We start from the raw sequence: 22923 nt of genomic DNA, 5'->3' as shown, positions 1-22923 counted from the left end.
GGCCGCAAAAATGCAGGAACTTTTTTTTTTCCATTAAGCTGAGATCGGCTTCAAATGAGTAACGCGGGAAACGATTGAAGAATTCATCGACCTCGAAATACGCGGGCTGGGAAGAGAAGCTGCGCTTCCGTCGCAGGCAAAAACACTTTTCTGCCGTAACGTGTCGTGACTAGACTTCACCGGATCTCGGCCATCGCTGATGAGCGCGTTTGAAGTGAAATTAACAATGTCAGGGTGAGGAGACTAAACCAACGAAAAGTTTCATCTTTAGGAAGAACGTTCTTCAGACGATCCTCATCTGCGTCGTACGACAGAAAGCTTCCCTGACGGACGGTCGCGTAACGCTTCGCAGGCAAACGTCGGAATTTTACCTCGAGCGTTCCTGCGTTCATCGGTATACATAGCGTGGTTCGTTTGCACGTGTGATGCGGTGGGAAAACCTTTTGTGCCCCCTTTAGCGCCTTTTGAACTATCGATGCTCTCCATCTTAAATGCGCACTCCGTACCCGTACCTCTTTAATATTGCCTTACACTGATAGAATACTGCACAACGAGGGGGAAGCGCTTTGGTAGCGCTCCTGGCAGTTTTCTTGGTTCAGAGATTGCAAGTGCCGAAGCAGATTCGCAAGCTGTGAAGCTGGTCTTTTATTTGAACAGATGAGGCTATTTGGTAATCTCGTTCAGCGAAAATACTTCGCCAGTCTGGCACACATTTGGTCAACTAAGTTTCTTTTTAGTCCGTAGCAGTAGCTTTTGTTCCTTACACAGCTGCTGCTGGACGATATTTTTCCTACAGCTTACAGCGAAAAAAGAAAGAAAGAAAGATGCGTACAATCTGTACCCGCAGTTTTTTTTTTTCCAAATTCCTTTTTTTGACTAGCCACAAACGAGCAACCAGAGAAAGACAACAATGTAACTTTAAAAACACTGAGCGCGTAAAGAGTGAATGCGAAAACAACACGTGTTTAAAAAGCGTGTCGCGAACTCGCACAAAATCATGCCGTTAGCAGCTGCAGCTTGATCTGAAACGGGCTACTCGAGAGGTGAACGTCGGGTGGTGACCTGCCGCGGTTGAGGGCACCGATGCCGCGGCAGCAGTAAACGTGGAAGGCGGCCGCAGCTGTAGCAAACCAGGTCGTACAGATATGCACACAAGCCGGGAACGCTTTTAGATGACAACAGTGCTGGCGGAAAGCGGGCATTCCATGTGCGAACGTAAATAGCGCAGAGTTCAACTTCGCAGCTGCGCGGCATTGAGGACGAGACAACTTGGCCCGTTCATCGTAGCAGGCCGTGTTCGAAGAGTACCACACGCGAGAGCGAGAGGATTGAATTCCCTACCACAGTCCAGCTGGCCACCCAACGTTGGTGGACGCGATTAATTGACGGGTGAACGTTCACTTCTTCTATTCGGTGTCGCTTCTGCTCCATGGCATCCGTGATGTATAGCTTGTCCGGGAATAGCACGCTATCACTCACCGCGGTATTTTTGCCAGCGTTTGGATTGATGTTTGCAGTAATCAGCACTCATACGAAGTACACGTACCCGATCCTAAGGTCGCTTTCACACTTTTTTTTTACGTGGAGTGCGAGGTATGGCCTGGCTTCCAGAGAAAATTTTATACGTGCGTCACCATCGCATCGTTTTCGTCATCATAACGAGGTGAGAAGCATTGAATGACGGCGGAACAGCAATCCAGCCCCTTTTGTTACGTTTTTGCGGTTCACGTGACCAGCGGCGCCCTTTTATTTTTGTTATTCGAGCTCGTATATGCATTTGCAATACATGCATTTGCCCGCCGCATCAATGCTACACTCGGTGTAGTAAATAGTTATGAGAGTCAGCATAGCTTAGCAGTCTGTCGAGTATAGTGACCGCAATAGTTATTGCGGGCCGTGTAAGGGGAAGTGATGCGCTGTCGAGCAAGGTGGCGAAGGATATCCGCCGTTCACACGACAATAAGAACCACAGGCCGATGCACGCTTGATATTGTTCTTCGACGGATTCTTTAGTAAAGCTTCCACCGTTATTTTCAAGACGCTGTCTTCTCTGTTCGTCATTTTAAAGCAAACGACTTCGGCGTTTGTTTTCAATACGGAAGATGGGACGAGTCGGTACATTTTAACAGAATAAACAGCGCGAAAACGACGGAACACAAGAGAACGGGCAGGCATGGCGTTGCGTCCCTCCGTTCTCTCTTTGTCGTGTTCCGTTTTTTTTTTTTTTTTTTTTGCTGTTTAGTCTTCTAAATGTGTTTTTAAACAGCAAATACGATGTAAGCATGCTTCGCAACCCGCCGATTGCTGTTTTTAATCCCACCACTGACAGCTCGGCAGTTTTTTTTTTTTTAATCGTTTAGTGCAGCGAAATTTCTGCGCGCACACGTGTGCAGTAAAAGTTGAAGAAGGGGAGGGGATCGGCTAAAGGCGTTCTGTGTTAAACAACTTTCGAATCACGCACACGCAGGCGTGTATACCCGCCGACTTTCTATTTCTGCGCATAAAGCGCGGTCGGGATTAATCGCCGCGCCAAACACCGCTCGCCCGTTTTGGGACGCATTCTTGCCCGGATTTCGCTCTGCACGCACATGGACGCGTGCGCGCTGGCTGGTGAAAGCAGCGCGTTGCCCACGCGAACAACTTTGGCCGCCTTTCTTTTTCGCCGCGGCCATCATTAGCGGGAGCACCTCCCCCCTCTCTCTCTCTCCTCTCTCCTCCTTTCGTCGTCGTCTTTTCTTGATTTATTTGGGAACTGCACGAATCCGTCATCGCTGCTCCCGGTTGCGCAGAGAAAAGACGCAAATTTCGGCCGAAACTTCGGGTGAGTGTGCTACGAGAGAGAGAGCCCGTAAAGGGGGCCCTCACGTCGTCGCCTCTTCTCGAGCTGAGGAATCTTGTTGTCCAGCAGTGCTCTTCTTGTGTGTGCTTTGCGCAGAAGAAAAGCGGCACCCTCGTTTCCTCCGAATATGGCCCACGTAATGGGCCCCAGAGAAAAAAGTGAGCAGACGACGACGCGCATGTTGAAAAGCCGAAGAGGAAAACTTTTCCTCCAAACTCGCGCGCCATGCGCTTACCTCTTTCTTTTTCCCCTTCGTTTCCTTTGCTTCTCATCTTTTCTCTTCTCGCTCTAGTCTTTGCGCGGTTCGGTATTTTCGGCAGTCGCGTCAAAGGAGCGCCATTCCCGCCGCTTCTCTTCGAATTTAAAGAGAAAAAAAAAGGAACAGAAGAGAGGAGACAATTTCTTCGAGTTCGACGGCCCCGTTACGTCACTCGCCGTCTTCTTAACGTGCCGGCAGGACTCGTGAACTCTGACATATATATATGGGACGCCCCGGGATTACGGCCGTCGCAGTAACCGACCTCTGGTCGTCTAACGTGTGACGTCATAACCTCTTTGTTCACCTCCCCCCCTCTCTATCGGCGATTGAGCAAATACGAAGGCGACTGGGAGATACTCGCAGACTGCAGAGCATACGCAGCGCCAATAGACGACCGAATCGAGGGTGGTACATGGGCGGCACCCATGCGGAGATCAATAACTCTAGGGACTGTGTTATGCCTTAATCCGAGTCGGCGGGAGTTGCGAAACTTCGGACTTGGGAGCTTCTTCCGTGCACTTACTAGAGCTTTAGTCCCCGCTATGCAACAACTAAAAAGTTGAAAAAAAAAAATTGGCTTCAGCTACCTGTTTTAAAGCGACGTTTTTTTAATTAATTTCCCAACTAATAAAAATGTAAAATGTTGTGACATGGATGACGCCACTCTGAACTATTATACTCTGTTGGTTGAAGGCATGCGACGGTTCCCACTTTAAAATATTCGTTCAAGTTACGTGACGCTCTTTGTACGCCGTCTAGATGGCACGCGAGGCAGCCCGAAGACCGCTGGAAAAAAGCAAACTAAAAGTGTTCGTTACCACGCACATGGTGGAAACTCGAAGGCGATGCACCGCTCGTCGTGCGGCACACGGCACGACGTTGTCAGACTCCCGCGAATCGAAGGACCAAGTAAATGCAAGCATCTGCACGTCAGCCGAATGGGTTTTCCAGCGTCATTATCCGCCTACACGTCCGAATGAACGAATGCTCCCCCTAGTGAACAATTAACCTCCCATCAAGCTGCCGTCGCGACCTTCACGTTTTTTCCACTCGAGCTCGAATACGTGCAATTAAGACAACACATTTTCGTCCACTAAATTTCGTTGCTGTTTTTCTTTCATGATTATTTGAAGCGAGCGCGCTGTGAACTTGCACTTGCGTCCCTCGCCCCGTGGGCTGTTTTTGCATTTATTTTCAACCGACCGTCTGTCCCGGCATCTTAATCGTGGTTGCGGCGCGACCTCCTTTCGTCCCTGCTGTCGGCGTTCCAATTAACTTTGTGAGTGTACTCACGGGCTCACCTTCGACTGCTGGTCGCGCTTTAATGGACTGTCGCGTACACAAACAACAACAAAAACGCGCACACAGGCACACTGCAACTTGGTTGAGAACGGCGCGATTGATGTCCCAGCCGCAATTAACTTCACTTACGACCGCACATGTATGCTTCGATCAAAATTGGGCGTCTAGTAATAAAGCGTTGTTTCTTTTCAACACGAAAGTGTTTTATTCCCGAATTCACGAAGATTTACCTGACGTCATATCCGTCACGGAAGTGAGGCCAGTATAACGAAGCAAGCGGCCTGTAAAGGGTGCACCACTGCACACAGGGTCTTCTTGCGGGGAAGCAACCTTTAGAACTAAAGAGTATGTTATACTTGGGGTTGTTCGTTTTCGGGTTTTATATTTTAACACGAAAGTGTTTTATGCCGCGATACCCCATTTTTCAGTACACCTTTGCAGGAGCGACCCGTCAGCTGGAAGTCGCTCGCCAAGCACGGCCACAAGACAGCCGCCGACCCGCAAATCATGCTCAGCTACAGACACCGCTGCACATTTCACTTTCGTGCTTAATTGATTGCTGTGACAGAGGAATCAACCAGTTTTTTAAATATATACAGGGTGCACCGAATTCTGAAACTTAAAACCGGGGGCCGGAAGTGACGCCGAATCCGGCGTGGAGTGGTGCGCGATCGTTCTCCGCTGACTGTTCTCCGCCGATCTATCGCTTACCCGCCGCGGTGCTCAGTGGCTCAGGCGCTGTGCTGCTGAGCTCAAGGACGCGGGTTCGATTCCGGCCGCGGTGGCTGCTTTTGGATGGAGGCGAAGAGCGAAAACGCCCGCGTGTCCAGATTCCGGCTCACGTTAAGAGATCCCCGGGTGGTCAAATTGATTCGGAGTCCCCCATTACGGCGCGCCTCATAGCCCACGTGTATACCATCGGCGCGATAAACCACAAATTATAAAAAAAATTTGACAATATAGTTTTTTAAGCTTCTAGTTCCGCAGTATAGCGTTACCAGGGAAGAGTACCAAGAAAAAGGGCTGACCGCACGTGAGCGTGCGCCTCGTCGGGAGAGCCCGGCGTCGACCAGGTTTGCACGTGGGATTGCGCCACGTGAGGAGCTCAAAAAAAAAACATCAAGAAAAAATACCGAGCTCACCTGAGCGCGCGCCTCGTGAATAGTGCCCGGCGTCGGCTAGCTCGACGTTCGAGAACACTCTGCCCAGTCTTGGTGCCATGACCTCTCACGTACTTGCCAGTTTACGTGCGTTCGCGCCTGAAGTGGGGAGCACAGATGCCGAGCTTGCGCTACAGGCGTCGAGTCCGAGAATCCGGATGCCGCGGGTCCTAGCGCGTACTAACGCGGTCCACTTTGTGAGAGATGTGAAAGCCTGCGGATAAAGCGATCCGGGACTGCCAGTCATGGAGAACTATCAGCGGCATGCAAGTTCGGAAACCTATGTGAGGTGCAACAGCCGGCGGAGGGACGGGGGCCGCCAGCTCTGCCATTTCTCCCAACGAGAATCTTTCTCTACCCTTGCACCACTATAGTGCAAGCTGTGCCAATTTTTTGATGTGGTCATTTCCGAGAAGCTCTGCTGCCTTGTGTTTTCGGTGGCAAGGTGGCATTATAGGCAGCCCGAGAAACTGTGTGTACAACGAGAAAGTTTACTCGAAAGGAGTTTACAAAAAAAAAAAAAAAACACGAAACAGGCAACAAAAATGCGCACCCGCTTTCTTCGCTGCAAACCACGAATATCTTATGCGTGACGCCGTCCTTCCTTCCGGTTTTAGTACGACCCGACGCTCGCGTCCTTTGGCTGGCCATACTGCCGCTCTGCTGCATTCGGCGACTCTCTATCCGTGGCGCTGCCGCGTTGCTGCGCTTTTCATTTCTCTGCTCAGCCTTGAGCTTAATTCGCGCCGAGCGCGCACCTGCACTTTTCCCAACTTAGCCAAATCAGTGGGCGCCATTTTCGTTCAACACACACGATGGGACCCATGGATGATGGGACCCAAGGGCTCGATTCATTTTTACGTGTCGCATCCGTTCTCGCGTTTGTTTGCCCTTTCAACCTTGTAAGCTGCGTCTGTTTCCTGCCAAATAATGTCAGGGTTTGGAACAGAATTTTAAAGCGAGATCTCTTTAGCGCAGGTGCAAACGCAGAAAACGGCTCGTCCCTCGTAGCGTATCTGACCTTCAAGATCGGCCAATGTCAAGCCAGTGCCCCGTGCGGTTGCGCAGTGAAAGCGTCTAATCGCTCGTTCGTTCGATGGGTGAGGGGGGCGCAAAAGGGGAATGGGGGAAAAGAGCAGGCCGGGTGCCGTGAGAAAGTGATGCTTTGAGGAAGCGGCTGCATTCAAGTTCACTGCGCGTTCGAGCAGCGTCTTTGTTTTGTGTAATTGCGTCCGCGCCCACTGCACACTCTCGGCGCCAAGAACAAGAGCTATCGCTCGGGGAGCTTGGTTTAACCCCATTCCACCACGGCAAATCTTTTGTAGTGGAAGCTACACTGGCTGAGGTTGAGCAGTTCGCGTGGACCCTAAAGGGCCGTGCTGCGCAAGCACGGGGAGCATTGGATTAGATTGGATTCGGATTGAATTGCATTGGATTAAATTGGATTGTATTGGAGTACGGGTGTGTAGAGAATTGGATCTGCACATTCGCCGGTCTGCGCATTCCAGAGGAGTAACGTCACAGCCGCGGCAGATGCACTGGCGCCGGCGCGTGCGCAGCTGTGCACCTCCGTTGCGCAGTAGCCAAGTCTGACGCTGCGCCGGAGCCGCTTGATAGCCGTTTCGCGCGGCTCCTGGAGAGCCGTGCTGCGCATGCGCGAGGAGCAGTGACCGGGCTGGACCGAATTTGACTGGATTGGATTGGATTGCTGAACCTTAGCTCGCTCTACGTATATCGTGGCGTAGCCAAGCTAAGTCACTGCTAATTTTTTACGGGGGGTTTCGCAGTTCACTAAAATTTTATCGATTCCCTAACCAGGGTGCGGGTCGTGCGCAGTGCATGTGGTGCGGTGTCGTGTGTTCTCTACTATTTTGTCGTCTCCACACTATTTAGCTGTAGGAAGCGTGTATTTGATGCAATAATGAGTTTAATGCTGTCCAGCCTGCGCTTCCCTCGGTGCTCCTAGTTTTTCACCGCTGCGTTCTTCATGCATTAAAGACATTTTTTGTCCCTATTGTACAATATTCTTAATACGACTTCAATAAGGCGTGTCAGGGGCACATTCCCACATAACCGACACAGAATGTTTTGCAACAGTTCGTGGTCAGTTTGTCACTCACGTTTGTCACCCGAACGCGCACACAATGTCGCCATTTTCGTGTAAAGAACCAACCAGCCACGGTCAACACTTTAAATGTACACACTATGAGGGGCACTGTATGCCAGAAGTCTGAAAACTCACCAAATACGACGAAGTCGCTGCCAGCGACATCCGCTTGGCAAGTACATGGCGGGCATCGGTGGACGTGCTCCCCTTTGTGGCGACCACCGGCAGTGATATTTCCGAAGAAGCCACCGGTGTCTTGGTCTCCCAGGTGACCACCGGCACCTCCAAAGCGACTACCGGCATGACCGTCTCCGAAGCGCCCACAGGTAGCTCCGAACGGGCATCGGCGCCGGCCAGGCTAATAACGGCGGCAGCGGCTTGTTTTGGTGGGCCGGCCTTGGTGTGTTTATGACGAGCCGTGGACTTCCCGTGCATTTTAACGTCGGGTGCCCCGTTCGCGGGGTCGCACTGCAACACAAGATGTTGAAAGCGATTACGTTTAAGTCGGTCGTCGTGAAGGTACGCGCAAATCGTTCCTAAAATAATGGTTAGACATTTAAAAAGACTACGGGTCCCCACGGTGGCGGTGTTCTATTGCTTAGCTTGCCTTTTTAACGCTTGAGCAAAGCTCCCTAGGTGGTGTTAATGAGGAACCCGACGCGCAGATGCGAGTGACACTCGCTTCCTTCTGTACATGTCTCCAGTTCTGTCCTAAACCAGCACTGGCGGGTAAAAGATTGTGGTTAGCACTCGTGCCGCGAGTGATGAAGGGTTTCTACAGCCGGTTGGAAGAAGTCACTGACGAATCCAGAACTGCGGGAGCGGACTCAACCGAGAGCAGTAAGAAACGAGCAATGTCAACCGCCGGTGTCCGCTTTCTTCCTCTGTGGTCCTTGTCTCGAGTTCGCTGGCCAGTTTGTTCTCGTACAATCTCTGAACCAGCAAACGCTACCGTCCGCCCTTGTGACTAGAGAGTTCCTCTATATAGCTCCCGAGCTCTGAGCTATATATAAGAACTCTACTTGTGACGGACCCCGTGCACCACATATATCGCGGACCCGGCCTACCCCTCACCGGAGATTTCGTTTTGTGGCGCTCCGCGACGGCCACGCAGGTGTCAGACTTTTCCTCCTTGAGGTGCTGCGGTGACTCGGCCGCAGGCACACCCGTGGGCGGCGTCAGCGCAACGGCCAAGTTCTCTGGATCAGAGGGGGCGGCCGTGGCTGTTGGCGATGGCACTGCTTGCAAGATGTCGTCGGCTGGCGAGAGTGGGCTCTCCGGGCTCTTCGGGCTCCGAAATCGAGTGGCCGCTGTGTGGCGGTGCTTGTGAGTGGTCGAGCGAGATGCCCTCGTCTGCGTACCCGGACACCGGCAATGTAACTCAGTAGAGACCACGAGCTACATTTGCGGAAATGCGCTCGCATAACAACGAAATTTAAAATGGCTATTGAGAAATTCACTTCGTGAAGTACAAAAATTGACGTAGGAAGCATTCTGGCATGTTTCCTGAAGCTGCATATAGGCTCCGCGAAAGTTACCGACCCCAGTATTTCCCTTTTGAAATTGCGGAGGCAGCGACAATACGGGTATACTCTTCCACTGGTTGCCGCCAAGGCGTGTACGCGCGGCCTTCTAAAAGACAGGGGACCGTATATACGCGCAGCGTGACGTCTTTGTCACGTCGTACTTGTGGGCAGAACGCCGAGGCTGGTCGCGGAAGAGTCCTGGGTATATGCGCCCTGTGGGCAGCCTGGACCGCGTGCCTTACCTTGCAGCCATCGTCGGCGATTTCCTTATGACCCTGGTCTGTGGGGCCTCCACCCCCCGCGTCTGCGCCATGCTTGCGGTGGTGGTGGTGGTGGTGATGGTGGTGCTGTTTCTCTTGGTTCCCGGAGCTGTCCACGTGTATTTCCGCGGGCGCTGACATCTCTTCATAGCCTTCTTGGCCGATCCGAGTCTCGTGAAAGTTGTGAAATGGTAACATAGGAATGACGATGATTATGCTGTTCCTGATGACGGCGATGAAGGTCCAAACGGTCACCAGCGAGTCAGATCGCTCTGCTCGCCAGCGCGTACCGCTCTGTCATGGATTCTGAAGTACCGGTCGGCATCGTCGGCGGTTGCAGCCTCGGCAGTGTGCAAAAGGCGGCTGTCCATGCGGGTGGCAGTGCGCCGCAGACACCCCGCAGAAAAACTCGAAAACATCACTCGCAGCAGAAAACTCGCAGCAGCACTCAGCGGCGTCCGCTTCGACACCGATGCTTTCATTCGCCTTTACAACTCGTATAGGAGTGATTATTACGTGTCTTCGGAATTCTAAGGCGGAAGCCTCTATCAAGTAGCAAATTGCGCGGTAAAACTGCGTTTGGAAGAGATTGGCCGCGGCAATAAAGAGTAAAAAAAAAAAAAACGCTGACAAAATGTGCGTGTGTATGTGCGTTAACTTCGATATCAAGTAAATCAGTTATTTCGGGAACAGGATTACGTAAATAGGAGTTACATCACAATAGAACCCACAGTTGGAGCCGAGGGTGCTACCACCATGCTACATCTGGGATATCACCAGCGGCGCAACAAGTGTTGGCCCGTAGTAAATATCGCGGGACAGGTGAATGGGGCGGCGCGTGAGTAGAACGGGTGCGCCCCAACCTCCGAGAACTGATTCTGGCGAAGCTGTCGCGTGCGGGGTCGCGCAGTCCGTGCCAAAAGACGAAGAAACAGAAGCGAGGAAAAAGACGTGAACGCGATCCAGTAGTAATGAACCCACTGATAAGTATCGCCAGGAGAAGCCACATGCTTTCGCATGCAGAGCACGTATGCGGACGCAAGTGCCTCGAGGAAATTTTAAAGACGATCGTCTTTCTTGGGCTACTTGAACGCAGAAATTTTGGTCTGTCTGTCTGTGACTCGATTCAACCAGCCCGGCAAAGTTAAACAGAAGCTGGGCAATAGTCTTATATACCCGCAGCCGAATCTAAACGTCTAAGCCCGGTGTCAAAGTTCATATTTGTCAACTTGCTGAACAAGAACAAAACACTACGCAAATTTGAGGCAGAAAATCAATCCATAAGTGATATTTGCAGTGTTTCTTTATTTAAAAAAATCATACACGCTTGGTTTCTGCGATAGCAAATGAAATACTACATCAACTGCAGAAAATCGTCGCCTACTGTTGCCGGCGCCACTATAGGTTCTGGCGGAATTTCAAGAAGTCAAGTGGAAACGGTTACAAAAGGTTCCACTAAATAGTTTCCACGTTCTGCTTGGAACGCACGTGGAGTTGGGCAACGTGGTCCTATAAACGTTGCAGATAGGGTGCCTCGATTCACGCGCGTCTCCGCCGTTCGGCAGCGCTGGCATCGAGGCACCCGACTTGGACCAGTGGAACGCGGTAAATTTAAATTGACTTGAGCAAACGTCTAGCCTCGTATCTTGGGAGGAACGAGACGGGAGAGGAACAGCATGAGAGGTGAGCGGGAAAAAGAAGGGAGGCGTTTACATGGCAGGGTCACCGGTCGACTATCGTCTTTCGTCGACATTTGCAACGAGAGGAACAGATACGCGGCTATTTTTTGTTTTATGGTTGAATGCGATGTGTGGTTGGCCATGAGCACAGCATTGCGCGCGCGTTAGGAGGCCCGTATCATCATCGCTACTTTAACCCAACCGAGCCACCGCGGTGGATAGAGCGAGCTCTACGCCAACAGGGAAATTGAGCACTGCAATCCCGTCTTGCGCGGGTGAAGCCGTTCTTTTGTGGCGCCCTGAGAACCCGCAGCCGTCACGCTCCGAAGAAGTCTCCGCAACCAGCGTCGGCCCCCGTTATTCGTGTACGAGCCCATAGCGTGACCATATATGGCGTGACGAGGCCTCATTATTTTTCCGCTCGTAACGATGGCATCAATGCGTCTGTCATTCGCTGCGTGATTGACACATCGCGTTCTATCATCGATCCAATCGCAGGCCGTGCAGCAACCGGTCCACGCTTCTCCGGCCGAACACTGTACGTCTTGTTACGCTTGCGTTTTTGTGCCATATAGGGTATTGCGTAAGCGTTTCGAGCGGTTGCAAACCATTGCGCTACAGTGAAGCGGGCGCAGTTTAAAAAAAACTGTCCTTTTTCGCTTCGACAACTATTCCCCAACTTTTTTTTACTTTTTTTACAGTAAAGATGTTGTCGCTTTGTGAGAAATCGTTCGTATCCATCGTCCTTACAGAAAAAAAAAAAAGGTAGGTGCTCTCCGTCAGGCGAGTGAGTAGCGCATGACACGTGTGGAGCAGAAATTACGTTAATAAGGAATTACTTTACGTTACGTTAATTACGTTAAGTCACTGATTTGCCGATGCTGTTGAGCTTCTGCGAGGACCATCAGTTTATCAGAGATCGATATGCCCCCCATTTTTTGAAACTCCTGTTCTTGTAGTAGTGGACCTATTGTCACAGTGGACCAGAGGAATACATCAGTTTTAAATCCTGTTTTTTGTTGTTGTTTTTTTTTTTTTTTGCTAAACTCTGATGTGTTCCTTTGGTCTACGGTACACATATTGGTGCGTACTCTAAACGCGCTACGGGCGTGCGGCTGCATTTGCCGAGACGCCGGCCGGCAGTCTCCCGGTCTTGTGACGCAATCGGCACGGCGCACGGAACAAAGGAATCGTAAGATTGTGCGTGTGTGAGAGAGAGGGAGAGAGAGGGAGAAACAAGTACTACAGGAACAAAGAGGCTCCGTAATGCACAATCATTACCGGTGGTGATTGTGGGGGCTCTCCGCGTGCCGCCGACGCGGCAGTCATTATTAAATCGCTGCGTGGAAACGAAAACACGCTCGGAACGGTCCCGTCTGCAGAGAACTGGACGTCACGCGAGCCACAGAACGAAACGGTCCGATCTTAAATGGCGAAACCCCTCTCCATTCATCGCCGACAGTTTTACGGTAGTGGCTGGGCCGCAGATAAGGATGGAAGACGTATAATGTGTACCCAAGCCTCCGCTGACCTTAGTTCCGTTTGAAGATAGCTCCACGGTGCGTATACAATCGGCCGCGCGTGCAAGTGTATACGTATATATAATGCATGAGCCCTGGGGTCGTTTGCGGTTGACGTCCTTCCTTTGAAGAAGAGAAGCCGCGAGAATCGCTTCTTCTCCTTCGATTAAGGGTACGCGAAATCGCCAACGATCTGTTGCCGCCCTCTGGCTGCTACTTCAATTCACCGATCGAACTGGTCAAATTCGAGGTTGAATGACGATGAGCAGAGGTTCGTTGAAGTGCGGGTACGGCGTAAAAAAAAAAAAGAATAGAGGTTTCTGAGCGTCCTATCTCATGTTTATTACTCTATCGAGAAGATGTCATTGTGCGCACATAACCTTCCCTCGAGGCAGACAAAAAGCGCCTAGATTGTGCGTACCCCTCGTCTGGTGTAATTGCTTTACCGCGGTCGCCCTTCTGGCGGCGCTCCAGACCCGCAAGCGTGGACCTGTGGACCTGACTCATAATCGACATCACTATATAGGCTGGGAATAGCTGGAATCTGGGGTTGTTGTTTACGCGTTGCCCTTTCGTTTATTATGCCCTACGGCACGTCGATACGGTATGACTAAGAAAGAGGTAACATTTCCTCGTGCCGTTAAGTAGTTGGACTGTAATTCGACTATGAGGCGCCAGAAGCAACTGACGCACCTATTTCTCGATTTTTCTGTTTCACAATTGGCCAAGCGCGTGGGATTCCGGCGCAAGAAAAACGTGGACACTAAGGAGAAAAAACAACCAAGAGAAACAAAGCGCCACTTCCAACTAAACTTTACTAAAGAAACAACCAGCATTTTATATGTTATCCAAACATGACTTCACCACTCTGTTCGCTTATTAGGAATTCAATAGGGCAACAGATGGCTTGCTGACCCTGCGCAGCACAAATTCGATCCTTTCTTTGCCGCCAAATTTCCTTATCTCATCCGTTCATCGAGCTATCCGTCTTTTTCTGCTTTTGCGGCGGCCGCTTTTCTGGTGGAGGCGAAAAGCAAAAACGCCCGTGTGTACGAGATTTCAGCGCTCGTTAAAGATCCCCAGGTGGTCAAAATTAATCTGGAGCCCTCCACTACGGCTCGCCTCATCGCCTGCGTCGCATCGGCGCGTTAAACCATACAATCAATCAAATCAATTTTTCTGCTTCTACTCCAGTTTCTCGTCAGCCTCTTCAGAGAGAGAGAGAGAGAGAGAGAGAGAGAGAGAGAGAGAGAGAGAGAGAGAGAGAGAGAGAGAGAGAGAGAGAGAGAGAGAGAGAGAGAGAGAGAGAGAGAGAGAGAGAGAGGTAAAGCATGGAAAGTGGGAGAGCAAGCAGGAAAAAAAGCTCGGTGCCAGCTTTTTGACAAGATTTTAGCTTTGTTTCCTGCGTACATGTGCGTATAATTACTAAGTCGACCCACGTATCCGCGTTTTGGGACTTCGCGATGCTTTCCAAGGCGACGCATTCGGAGGGGGAACTGTCGGGTTTTGCTTTTTTTCAATTTTTTAGCATCCCTCTTCGGCCACCGAGGCCCACCTTTTCTAAGAAACGGCTCCGGCGCGTGTGTCCGCCCGTCGGCCGACCAGGAGACGCCGGCCATTGAGGGGGCGACCCATCGCCTCGGCTTGTGTTACCGCGCGCACTGGCGTCTCCGACCCCCCGTTGCGCGCATACACGGGCCGCTATGTTCTCCGACCCCCGGTCTCGTTCAAACGGCCGCCTGTCTTTTCTCCTTTTGGAGTTTGTATACCTTTTAGTTTATTCTCACCAGTAATTCTTTTGCCAGAAACGGGAGACGCCGGTTATTGAGGGGGCGACCCATCGCCTCGGCTTGTGTTACCGCGCACACTGGCGTCTCCGACCCCCCGTTGCGCGCCTACGCGGGCCGCTATGTTCTCCGACCCCCGGTTACCCCCGTCTCGTTCAAAAGGCCGCCTGTCTTTTCTCCTTTTCGAGTTTGTATACCTTTTAGTTTATTCTAACCAGTAATTCTTTTGCCAGAAACGGGCGCCTTCGAGTTTGAACTTTGTGTCTTCTGTGTGTGATTTTTTTCCTTTTCACTTTGGCGGGGACATGTCTGATTGGAGCTTAGAAGCGTCTCCCTGATTGGCTGCGGGTGTGCCTTAGACTTGTTCCCTGGCGTCCGCACTCTCCAGGATGCACTTTTTCCCCCAATACGTCCCCCACCGGACCGCTTGAAGCAAATATAACGCGGCGTCTCGGGCGAGCGAGGGCGGAGGGCGGCCTGCACCAAGAACTCACTTCAGAAACTCTGCCGCCCGTCGTCGTGCCCTCCCGCCGGGAGACCGAGATCCAGTCAGCCATGTCCCGCTAAGTACTCTTGATCTATTGACGGCCTTTCTCATTTATGTAATAAGTGCAATTGTTTCAAGTTTGTATGTGCTAATTGCATCAATGTCACCAGTAAATTAAACAAGTTAACCTTAAACCTCTTCAACGTTTCGACTTCTTCACTGCAATCTTCATGCTACAGTAGCGGCAAGTATGTGACCAAAATAAGCCGTTACAATAGTTTGCGGTGAATGCCCGCCGTTCGTGCGCTTATTGCATCTCTCTGCCCGGCGGATTAGAGCCGCCGAGGCCGAGAACGCATGCCTCGGTAGTAGAACGTGACTTCTCCGCCCACTGAATGCGCCGCGTATACGGAGCGTATCGCAGTTCGAAGGCGAGATGTCACGCTCTCGCTTCTGGAATCGTGTCTACACGCCAAAGCAGACACGGCGCGCCTCGATTTTTCCAATGCGGCGAGCGAGCTTCGTCCGTCGTCGAGGCCGTACGTTTCGAATTCTTGCACGCACTGTTTACTCATTAATAAGTCACGCTCCTGCATGGCACAGCTCTCAGTTCCGGGCTCTCACGAGCACTCCGTGTGTGTAACCTGGGTGGGCCTTGCGCGCACAGACCGCACAATAATACGTGTAGACTTGGTGTGTGCATTGTTTGCGCGTGCATGCATGTCGGATTATGACGGATCATTGTACCAAATCCCACAATAGTGCGGGATTGGGCGTCTCGCGTTGAAGCGGAGGAAGTTGTGATGATAATTAAGACTTTGGGGATGAAGTCGGAGAGTTTGCCGGACGCTCGTGTGGTCGGGAGAATCATTTTGAAGATCAAAGGCACCGAGCAATCGGAACTGGAATTCAGCACCACGTGTATACGCCACCTGTCTACGCTGTCCGCGCCCACTGCTTTAAAGAGGCCATGCAGACGAAACGCAAGTTTGGTTCAGTCAAAAGATTGCCTGGTTAGAATCATACTGACACCACTTTTAACGTAAACTTGTCTAAAATAAAGATTAAGAAAAAAATGAAAGAAGCTCACACCAGCGCTTATAAGACTTGAAGGTAGCGAATCTGTACGCAACCTTCACGACCATCACGAAGGTTTAAGTCCACGATTGCAGCCGATTTGCTCCTCCTTCGCTGCCGCAACGACCTTTTTCTCCATCATTGTTGCCATAAGTGTAAGCTTCCCTCATTTTTTTTCGAAGTGATAATCATTGGACATCGCCTTGAAGGGGCGTACGCTAGGCCGTGTCTTTCTCGTTCGGCGCAAGTGTACGTTGCCACGATTACGGCGAACGCTATTTTTGGGTCAATCTTGGCCAGTCTCGCTCAGTCGGCTTTATTAGCCTGAAAAACGTGCGCCGGAGACGCTGGGTGGTCGCCGCGAGGCGCACACACACACAATCTGGTCATTTGCTTGGTTTTTTGAAGTGCCGGGCGGTCGCTGCCAGGCCTGCGCTGATCACGTGCGCGCGCTCGGCAATTTCTTGGTATTTTTAACTGCGGACACGAAAAATTGCGATTTGCTAAACATCTTCACTGTTAGAAAGAGAACGGCCGTGCGACCCACTAGCTCAACTCCCGAAACAGAACCTATGATGTCATATGCGCAGTTGTGCGATTTAGAGGCCGGCAAACGCAAATTAGACAGGGATCATATATAAGCTTGCCGAAAGAGCTATTTGCGCTTAAATTTCGGGCACGTCCTTTTTATTACAGTAAGAATGGTGGGGTGAACAATTAAAGTTACGAACGAACACGTGAACGCCGAAGCCGCCAGTGTGGCACTCTGCCGGCTGACACTGCCTAACAAGGGCGTCGTACACGTTGAACTTGTCTGACACAACACCGTGGCCAACTGATATCAGCGGCAAGGCCACGTATAAATGACCATGTTTGTCGAGTCATAGCTTACGTTTTAGGAAACTCTTAGTATGAACCCTAATCAAAATACGGCAGAAGTCCGGCCAGAAGCAAAGTGCGAACACTGGAACCGCCGTCTTTGAAAGTGGGCGATAAACAAGATTACCAAACGGCCGTCTGTGAGATGGTAGCAGCCCTGGTCAGCAGGGTATCTTTAGTTTTAAGGCACTTCTCTGGATACGTCATTGTCTACGTCACGAAAACACACGATTTAGCGGGAGAATTGAAATTTTCGCTTAAAATGTCTGATTTCTCAGTGGCGAAAGCGTCGTTTGCTAACCGCTGAGGGCGCTGTAAAACACCAAATCTTTCGAATAAAACAAACTTGTGTTTTGTCTGCACGGCCCGTTCAAGTATGCGCTTGTTTTCGTAAAATTCTTTCTGAACAATAGGCTGCCGCGTGGGGAGCCGAAGCGGCTGGTATTTTTTTTTATTATTATTCATTGGTCGGTGCATGTTAACTTCTCTTCTTCAGGGCCGGGACGGGGATGGAGTAATGTACGAAGGTACCTGCAAACTCGCGTTTTGTTTGTTTGTTTGTTTGTAATGCTTGCTACCGCGCGTGCATGTTCCCTGGTGAGAAATGATCAAAGGGCAGCGCTCCTTTCTTTCCTGCCACCTCGTTTCTTGTCTCCATCTTCCTTGGCTCTGTTTATGCTTCCGAAGCAGCACCGAGCGATGCACCGGCTACTCGTCGCCTCCCTCTCCCGCTTATCTCCGCGTGTACACATCTGTCTGCTCATCTTGGAAGATGGCGTGTGGCCGTTCCTCTTCCTCCTTGGTGTGCTGCTGCTGCCTCGTCGAACCTTCCTGGCTGCTGGCGGGTGCCTCTTCTTCCTCGAGTGGGAAGCAGCGCGCGTTGGTAGCTGCACGTCGGCCTCCGCGCACCGTCTGCCCGATCTCCGAGCCATGTGTGCAGCCCAGCCTAGCTCCGCAGCGGTCGCAGGCAGCGGTCCGCGTCGAACTGTATACGCGTCGCGTCTCGTATTCTTGCCAGAAAACAGATAAGCGTGCGAAATTGGGCGCTGTCTTTTGTGTGTCTAACGATTAGCGATGACAACGACAGCTGTAGTTTTGATTATGAGGTTCAACGCGCCGACGCAATGCAGGCGATGAGGCGCGCCGTAGTGGAGGGCTCCGGATTAATTTCGACCACCTGGGTATCTTTAACGTGCGCCGAAATCTCGTACACACGGGCGTTTTTGCTTTTCGCCTCCATCAGAAAAGCGGCCGCCGCGGCCGGGAATCGAGCCCGCGACCTCGTGCTCAGCTGCGCAACGCCTAAGCCACTGAGCCACCGCGGCGGGTAGTTGAGTTATAATCCAAAAGGGCCGATTCCCGACCGACTTCGGTGCTCGTTAAGGGTGGGAGAGGGAAGTTGACAGAGCTTTTACGACAGACAATGGTCATACAGTGCACAGACAGAGCCAGTAATCCTCTCACCTTAGTGATAACTCACATCCAACCTGTTTTGGTTTTCTTTTTTACGCATGCGCATGGGGTTGCGCCGCAAGAGTTTTCTGCGTACACGAGACCACCAGACTTCCCATAAAGCTTCGCTTTAAAAAGGTAGTCCGGTTCAAGGATGGCTACATTTTAAAACTCGCCAAGGTAACGTGCCGCATACTGGCTGAGTGAAGAATCGGCGGCGCAAGCAATTGGGGCCTTAAACTAACGAGCGACATGCGTCAGCGCTTGTTATAGTTTGGCTCCTTTGTCCTCGTCGCTATGACATTTGTTTTTCCGGTGAGGTTTCTTGATTGATTGATTGTGGGGTTTAACGCGCCGACGCAACGCAGGCGATGAGGGGCGCCGTAGTGGAGGGCTCCGGATTAATTTTGACCACCTGGGGATCTTTAACGTGCGCCGAAATATCGTACACACGGGCGTTTTTGCTTTTCGCCTCCATCAGAAAAGCGGCCGCCGCGGCCGGGAATCGAACCCGCGACCTCCTGCTCAGCAGCGCAACGCCTTAGCCACTGAGCCACCGCGCCGGGTCCGGTGAGGTTTCTCGTTCACTCCCTGAGATGAAATGAATTGCGAGGAGGAGTTGTTCTGCCAATGACTGATGTTGTGCAGACTCAGAAGGGCTGGCCCAGGGCGAAGGAACACAACATTCAAGATGTATTCTCGCACTTCTCTAGCTTTCAACGGTACCTCGGCAGTACAGTCAAAAGTAATTTTAAAAATCCCGGGCCATCTTCACTAACGTGAAACCTGGGGAGGGGCAAAGCATGCAGCTTAAGTTTTTGCCAACAGAGATGAAACCGTTTGAGGCTAGAGGTATACAGCTTTGCTGTAAACGTCGCTTGTCTTTGAAGCACGAAGCTCTCTAACGCCAGGCGTCAACGAGTGTCCCGGTGTGTTCTTTTTTTTTTTTTTTCTGAGTAAGCGTAACGTGAGCGCGAGGCATAAACGATTTTCCCGGTGTTTTAATGCCGTGACTACATGCGACCAGGATTACAACGAGGATGACAGGAGATGCCAACGGCCCCGGCCCCAGCCAAGATATCAAAACAGCTAGTGAAGATCGCCGCGGTTCTACCATAATCTGTTCGAGCCTGTAGACTAAACGGACAAATCTATACTGCTGAATTTGCAGCGTGAGTTTTAAATTTAACCCTGGTCTTCTGCGTTCAGTTTAGCGTATTATAGTGCTCTTCAGGTACAAAAAACTACGAAAGAAATGCCTCGTTCGTATACTAGTTTCTGCCTTCGCGATTTCGCGATGCATAGTAAGCCCTAGCGCGATTTGTAAAAACAAAGAAAAGAAAGGGCACAACCTTGATGCTTTCGGAGCCCAACTAAAACAGCAAGTGTTTCCGAAAGAAAGTAATGCTGCCTTGCCCATATAACCTGCCAGGTGAGAGACGTATAAGTCTCAGGTCACAAAGAAAGAAGCGTTGAGCGTCATCTCAGGCATACTCCTGTGCCATTTCATTGTTCGCTGCCCAGAAAGTCCGTGTCTCCCCAAGATGAAACGGCAGCCGCGTCATTCTACGGGTATATGTATGCGCAAGTAGGAGGCACGCGGTGGGTTCAATCTCCCACGCAGGTACGCTGCCTACGCGAGTCGCTTCTGCAGAGAGCCTATATTTGCATGACCGGTGCACTTTTGCGTAGGCGTGCCCGGCGCAGAAAACCCGAGAGTGCACGGTGCCCGTTGGCGCTTATGCATGCCAGCAGCAGCGGCGTCTGTGCTTTCGGAGTGCCCGTGGGCTCGGCGAAATATCCAGCGGGCAATATCCCAGGCCGCTGCTGAATAATAAAACTCGAGTGCACTTGAGACGTTGATGGCAGTGGTGAGTGGAGGAGTCTAGCAGACCATATATGCTCCCGCTTGATTGCTCTCAACGTATACACTCTGCGAGCAGTCGGCGTTCGCGATAACATCAGCCTTAGAGCGGACATTAAAGGAAAATGCGCTTCTTATAAGATGCCGCTTTTTTTTATTCCACGCCGTTGGAGCTTTCCCTTACGCCGAAAGTCTCCTTTTTCGTTTTCTTCGGGCTTGCGTGTGTGCGCACACAGGAAGAAGTTCCAACCCTCATATGCGTGAGCGGATCGCCGGACGATAAACTCGCTCACTGCTTTTCTTTTTAGCGCTGTCTTTGGCCGTCGCACACGCATGCGCGTATTTGCGAAGGCGTGCTCGCCTGCGTTAAAATGTGTAAGTACGACGTCCTACTAAAAAATATACTCATGGTTATATAGTTATACAGTCAGGAAGCAAACGCTGAATAGTTCCATGTTATTTATTTTCTTTTTTTTTTAGAGCGCAAACTTGAATTCGTATTACGTACCCTTTTGCGGTTGCATCAATTTTCCTGATTGCTATGAGCGAATGGTTCCGGATCACACGTACGGGAAGCGTTACATTTCTGCGACTCCGTGATATAACTGGATCCCATTTTAGCTATAAGCGGCCTGAATTAGCTTGAAAAAAAAAAAAAGGTTGCGAAGTTGCTGCGTGTACAGTGGGCCGCAGTTGCTGCGTGTACATATCAGCGATCGACGCTCATGTGTCGAAACATTCTGGCGTTATCTTCGGATAAGTTCTGGCCCGGGTAGGTCGAGGTTCCGTCCACGAGTTCCGTCGACGTAGACGGAACTCGAGGATGGAATTCTGAGATTTAATAGGTGAAAGGGGGAGAGAAGCGCCAGAAAAAAAAAATTAAAAATTCACCATCCCTTCCCAGAGAAATTTGAAATAAGCGCGAAATCCTTCTGACATCGAAACTCTGATATTCGCTGAAAGTGCGTCCAATCGAAAGTCAAAGCTTCAAAGGCCCAAATAGCAAACTAAGAACGAACCTATGCGAGGAACCCACGAGAAGAAGTACAACAGTATACCTTTATCTCGTAAACGTGCACGTATATATTAGATCGTTCTTCGTCTGCGATTTCCGTTCCGGTGTCCGCCCCTAGGCGAGACAATTTACGCCTGTTGGTGGACCTTCCTTTCTTTCTTTTGTGCAATAAATACATACATACATTTCCGTCGTTGGAGGCTTAGTTAACGATCAATCGGACGCACTTTCGGCGAAGGTTGCACTCACTAACAGCTTTCGCGCTTCTCTCGACATTGTTTACGAAGGGATGCTAAATTTTGTTTGTATCTTTACGATTTCCCGCTGTCCCCCTTTTCAGGCCCCTCCCTTTGAACCAACGGGCAACTGCAGTGACCGACTGATATTTTTCGGACCTAGAGGGGAACGAAAAATAAAAAATACGTAAATAAAAGAGCAGTCCGAAAAATCCGTGAGTCATTACTCGAATGGGACAACTGGCGGTTCCTCGAAGAAGCTCGAAATATCCAGCAAGTCCGTATTTTCGGAGTCCGGAAAAATCGTCGGCTACTGTAGACGCTCTCACTCCACCCAACCGCACGTCGCGCTGGCTTGACCTTGGTTGAGCTAAAAGGTCAGATTGAAGGAACGAGAAGGAACCTGAAGGAACGAGTTTTCAGGGTTTGTATCTGGAATGCTCTAAAAATACAGCATCCGGGCGTCCGCCTAGGTGGACAAAGCACTCAAAAAAGCAGGTACGAAGGGAGACGGACGACACGGCGTTAACCCTATTATCCGTTCTGCCGCGGGCGTTCGCTCGAACCCCGCAATTTTCACGGCGTCGATCGGCCGCGATAAACTTTGTACACACGACCCGCCGCGGTGGCTCAGTGGCTAAGGCGTTGCGCTGCTGAGCACGAGGACGAGGGTTCGATTCCCGGCCGCGGCGGCCGCTTTTCTGATGGAGGCGATAAGCAAAAACGTCCGTGCGTACGAGATTTCGGCGCACGTTAAAGGTCGCCAGGTGGACAAAATTAATCCGGAGCCCTCCACTACGGCGCGGCCTCGTCGCCTGCGTTGCGTCGGCGCCTTAAACCCCACAATCACTCAACTTCGTATACACACGCGCGGCAAGTTTTGTTCGTCATGCTGCCCGTTTTCTCTCCTGCCACTGGCCGCAGTTACACGCCGAGTGCCGGCATCCGCGGAAGGTGCAATCGCCACGCGAGCAACTTTCTCTCCGCGAGCGAAAATAGTGCGTGCATCGCCCGCCCTACCGAAAGTGCGTACCGCTTCCTTTACAAGGCGTTAATGCGTGCACCGGGGCGTGAGTGGTGACCACTTCGTCCGGCTTCTTTGTTCGCTTCACATGGGCAGTACTGCGGACGTGAGTGAGGCTCCGCACGGAAAAAAAGGGTCTTTGTTCCCACCACTTTTTCCCGCGTCCTTATTGCGCGCCCGTAACCCTTTTCCGTTTACATTTCTGCACCGCTTCAGCTTTCGCGCGAAAGGGAACAACAGATCCGCGTTTTTCGCACAGCGCGTGTTTGTATATGGTCTCCTCGCCGGAGTATGAGTGTGTACTTCCGCGCACGGAGCCTTCCTGCCTGCGCGGTGGAACAGAGCTGTGCTAAATGTGCCGATGGATGCGTGTCACTCCGAAATAAATACCCGGGCTTGTTTTTCCGTCATTATTTTTGGCCGGCATCGATTACGGATGCCGTGAGCGTG

At 51.2% G+C, this 22923-nt stretch overlaps 1 protein-coding gene and 1 pseudogene across 1 annotated transcript in view; one reads left to right on the top strand and one right to left on the bottom strand.

The window, feature by feature from the left end:
- The window catches only part of LOC144146671 (sideroflexin-1-like), a 28695-nt pseudogene extending 19101 nt beyond the window's left edge, over positions 1-9594 (bottom strand).
- The window catches only part of LOC144147242 (uncharacterized), a 196630-nt gene that overhangs the window by 6667 nt on the left and 167040 nt on the right, over positions 1-22923 (top strand). The gene's annotated exons all lie outside the window — the stretch shown is intronic.

This window comes from Haemaphysalis longicornis, unplaced genomic scaffold (assembly GCF_048455015.1).
Source record: "Haemaphysalis longicornis isolate Haplotype H1 unplaced genomic scaffold, Haemaphysalis longicornis Haplotype H1 scaffold_7, whole genome shotgun sequence".
Lineage (NCBI taxonomy): Eukaryota > Metazoa > Arthropoda > Arachnida > Ixodida > Ixodidae > Haemaphysalis > Haemaphysalis longicornis.
The sequence above is the reverse complement of the archived record's forward strand: the minus strand, read 5'-3'. Positions and strand labels throughout refer to the sequence as shown.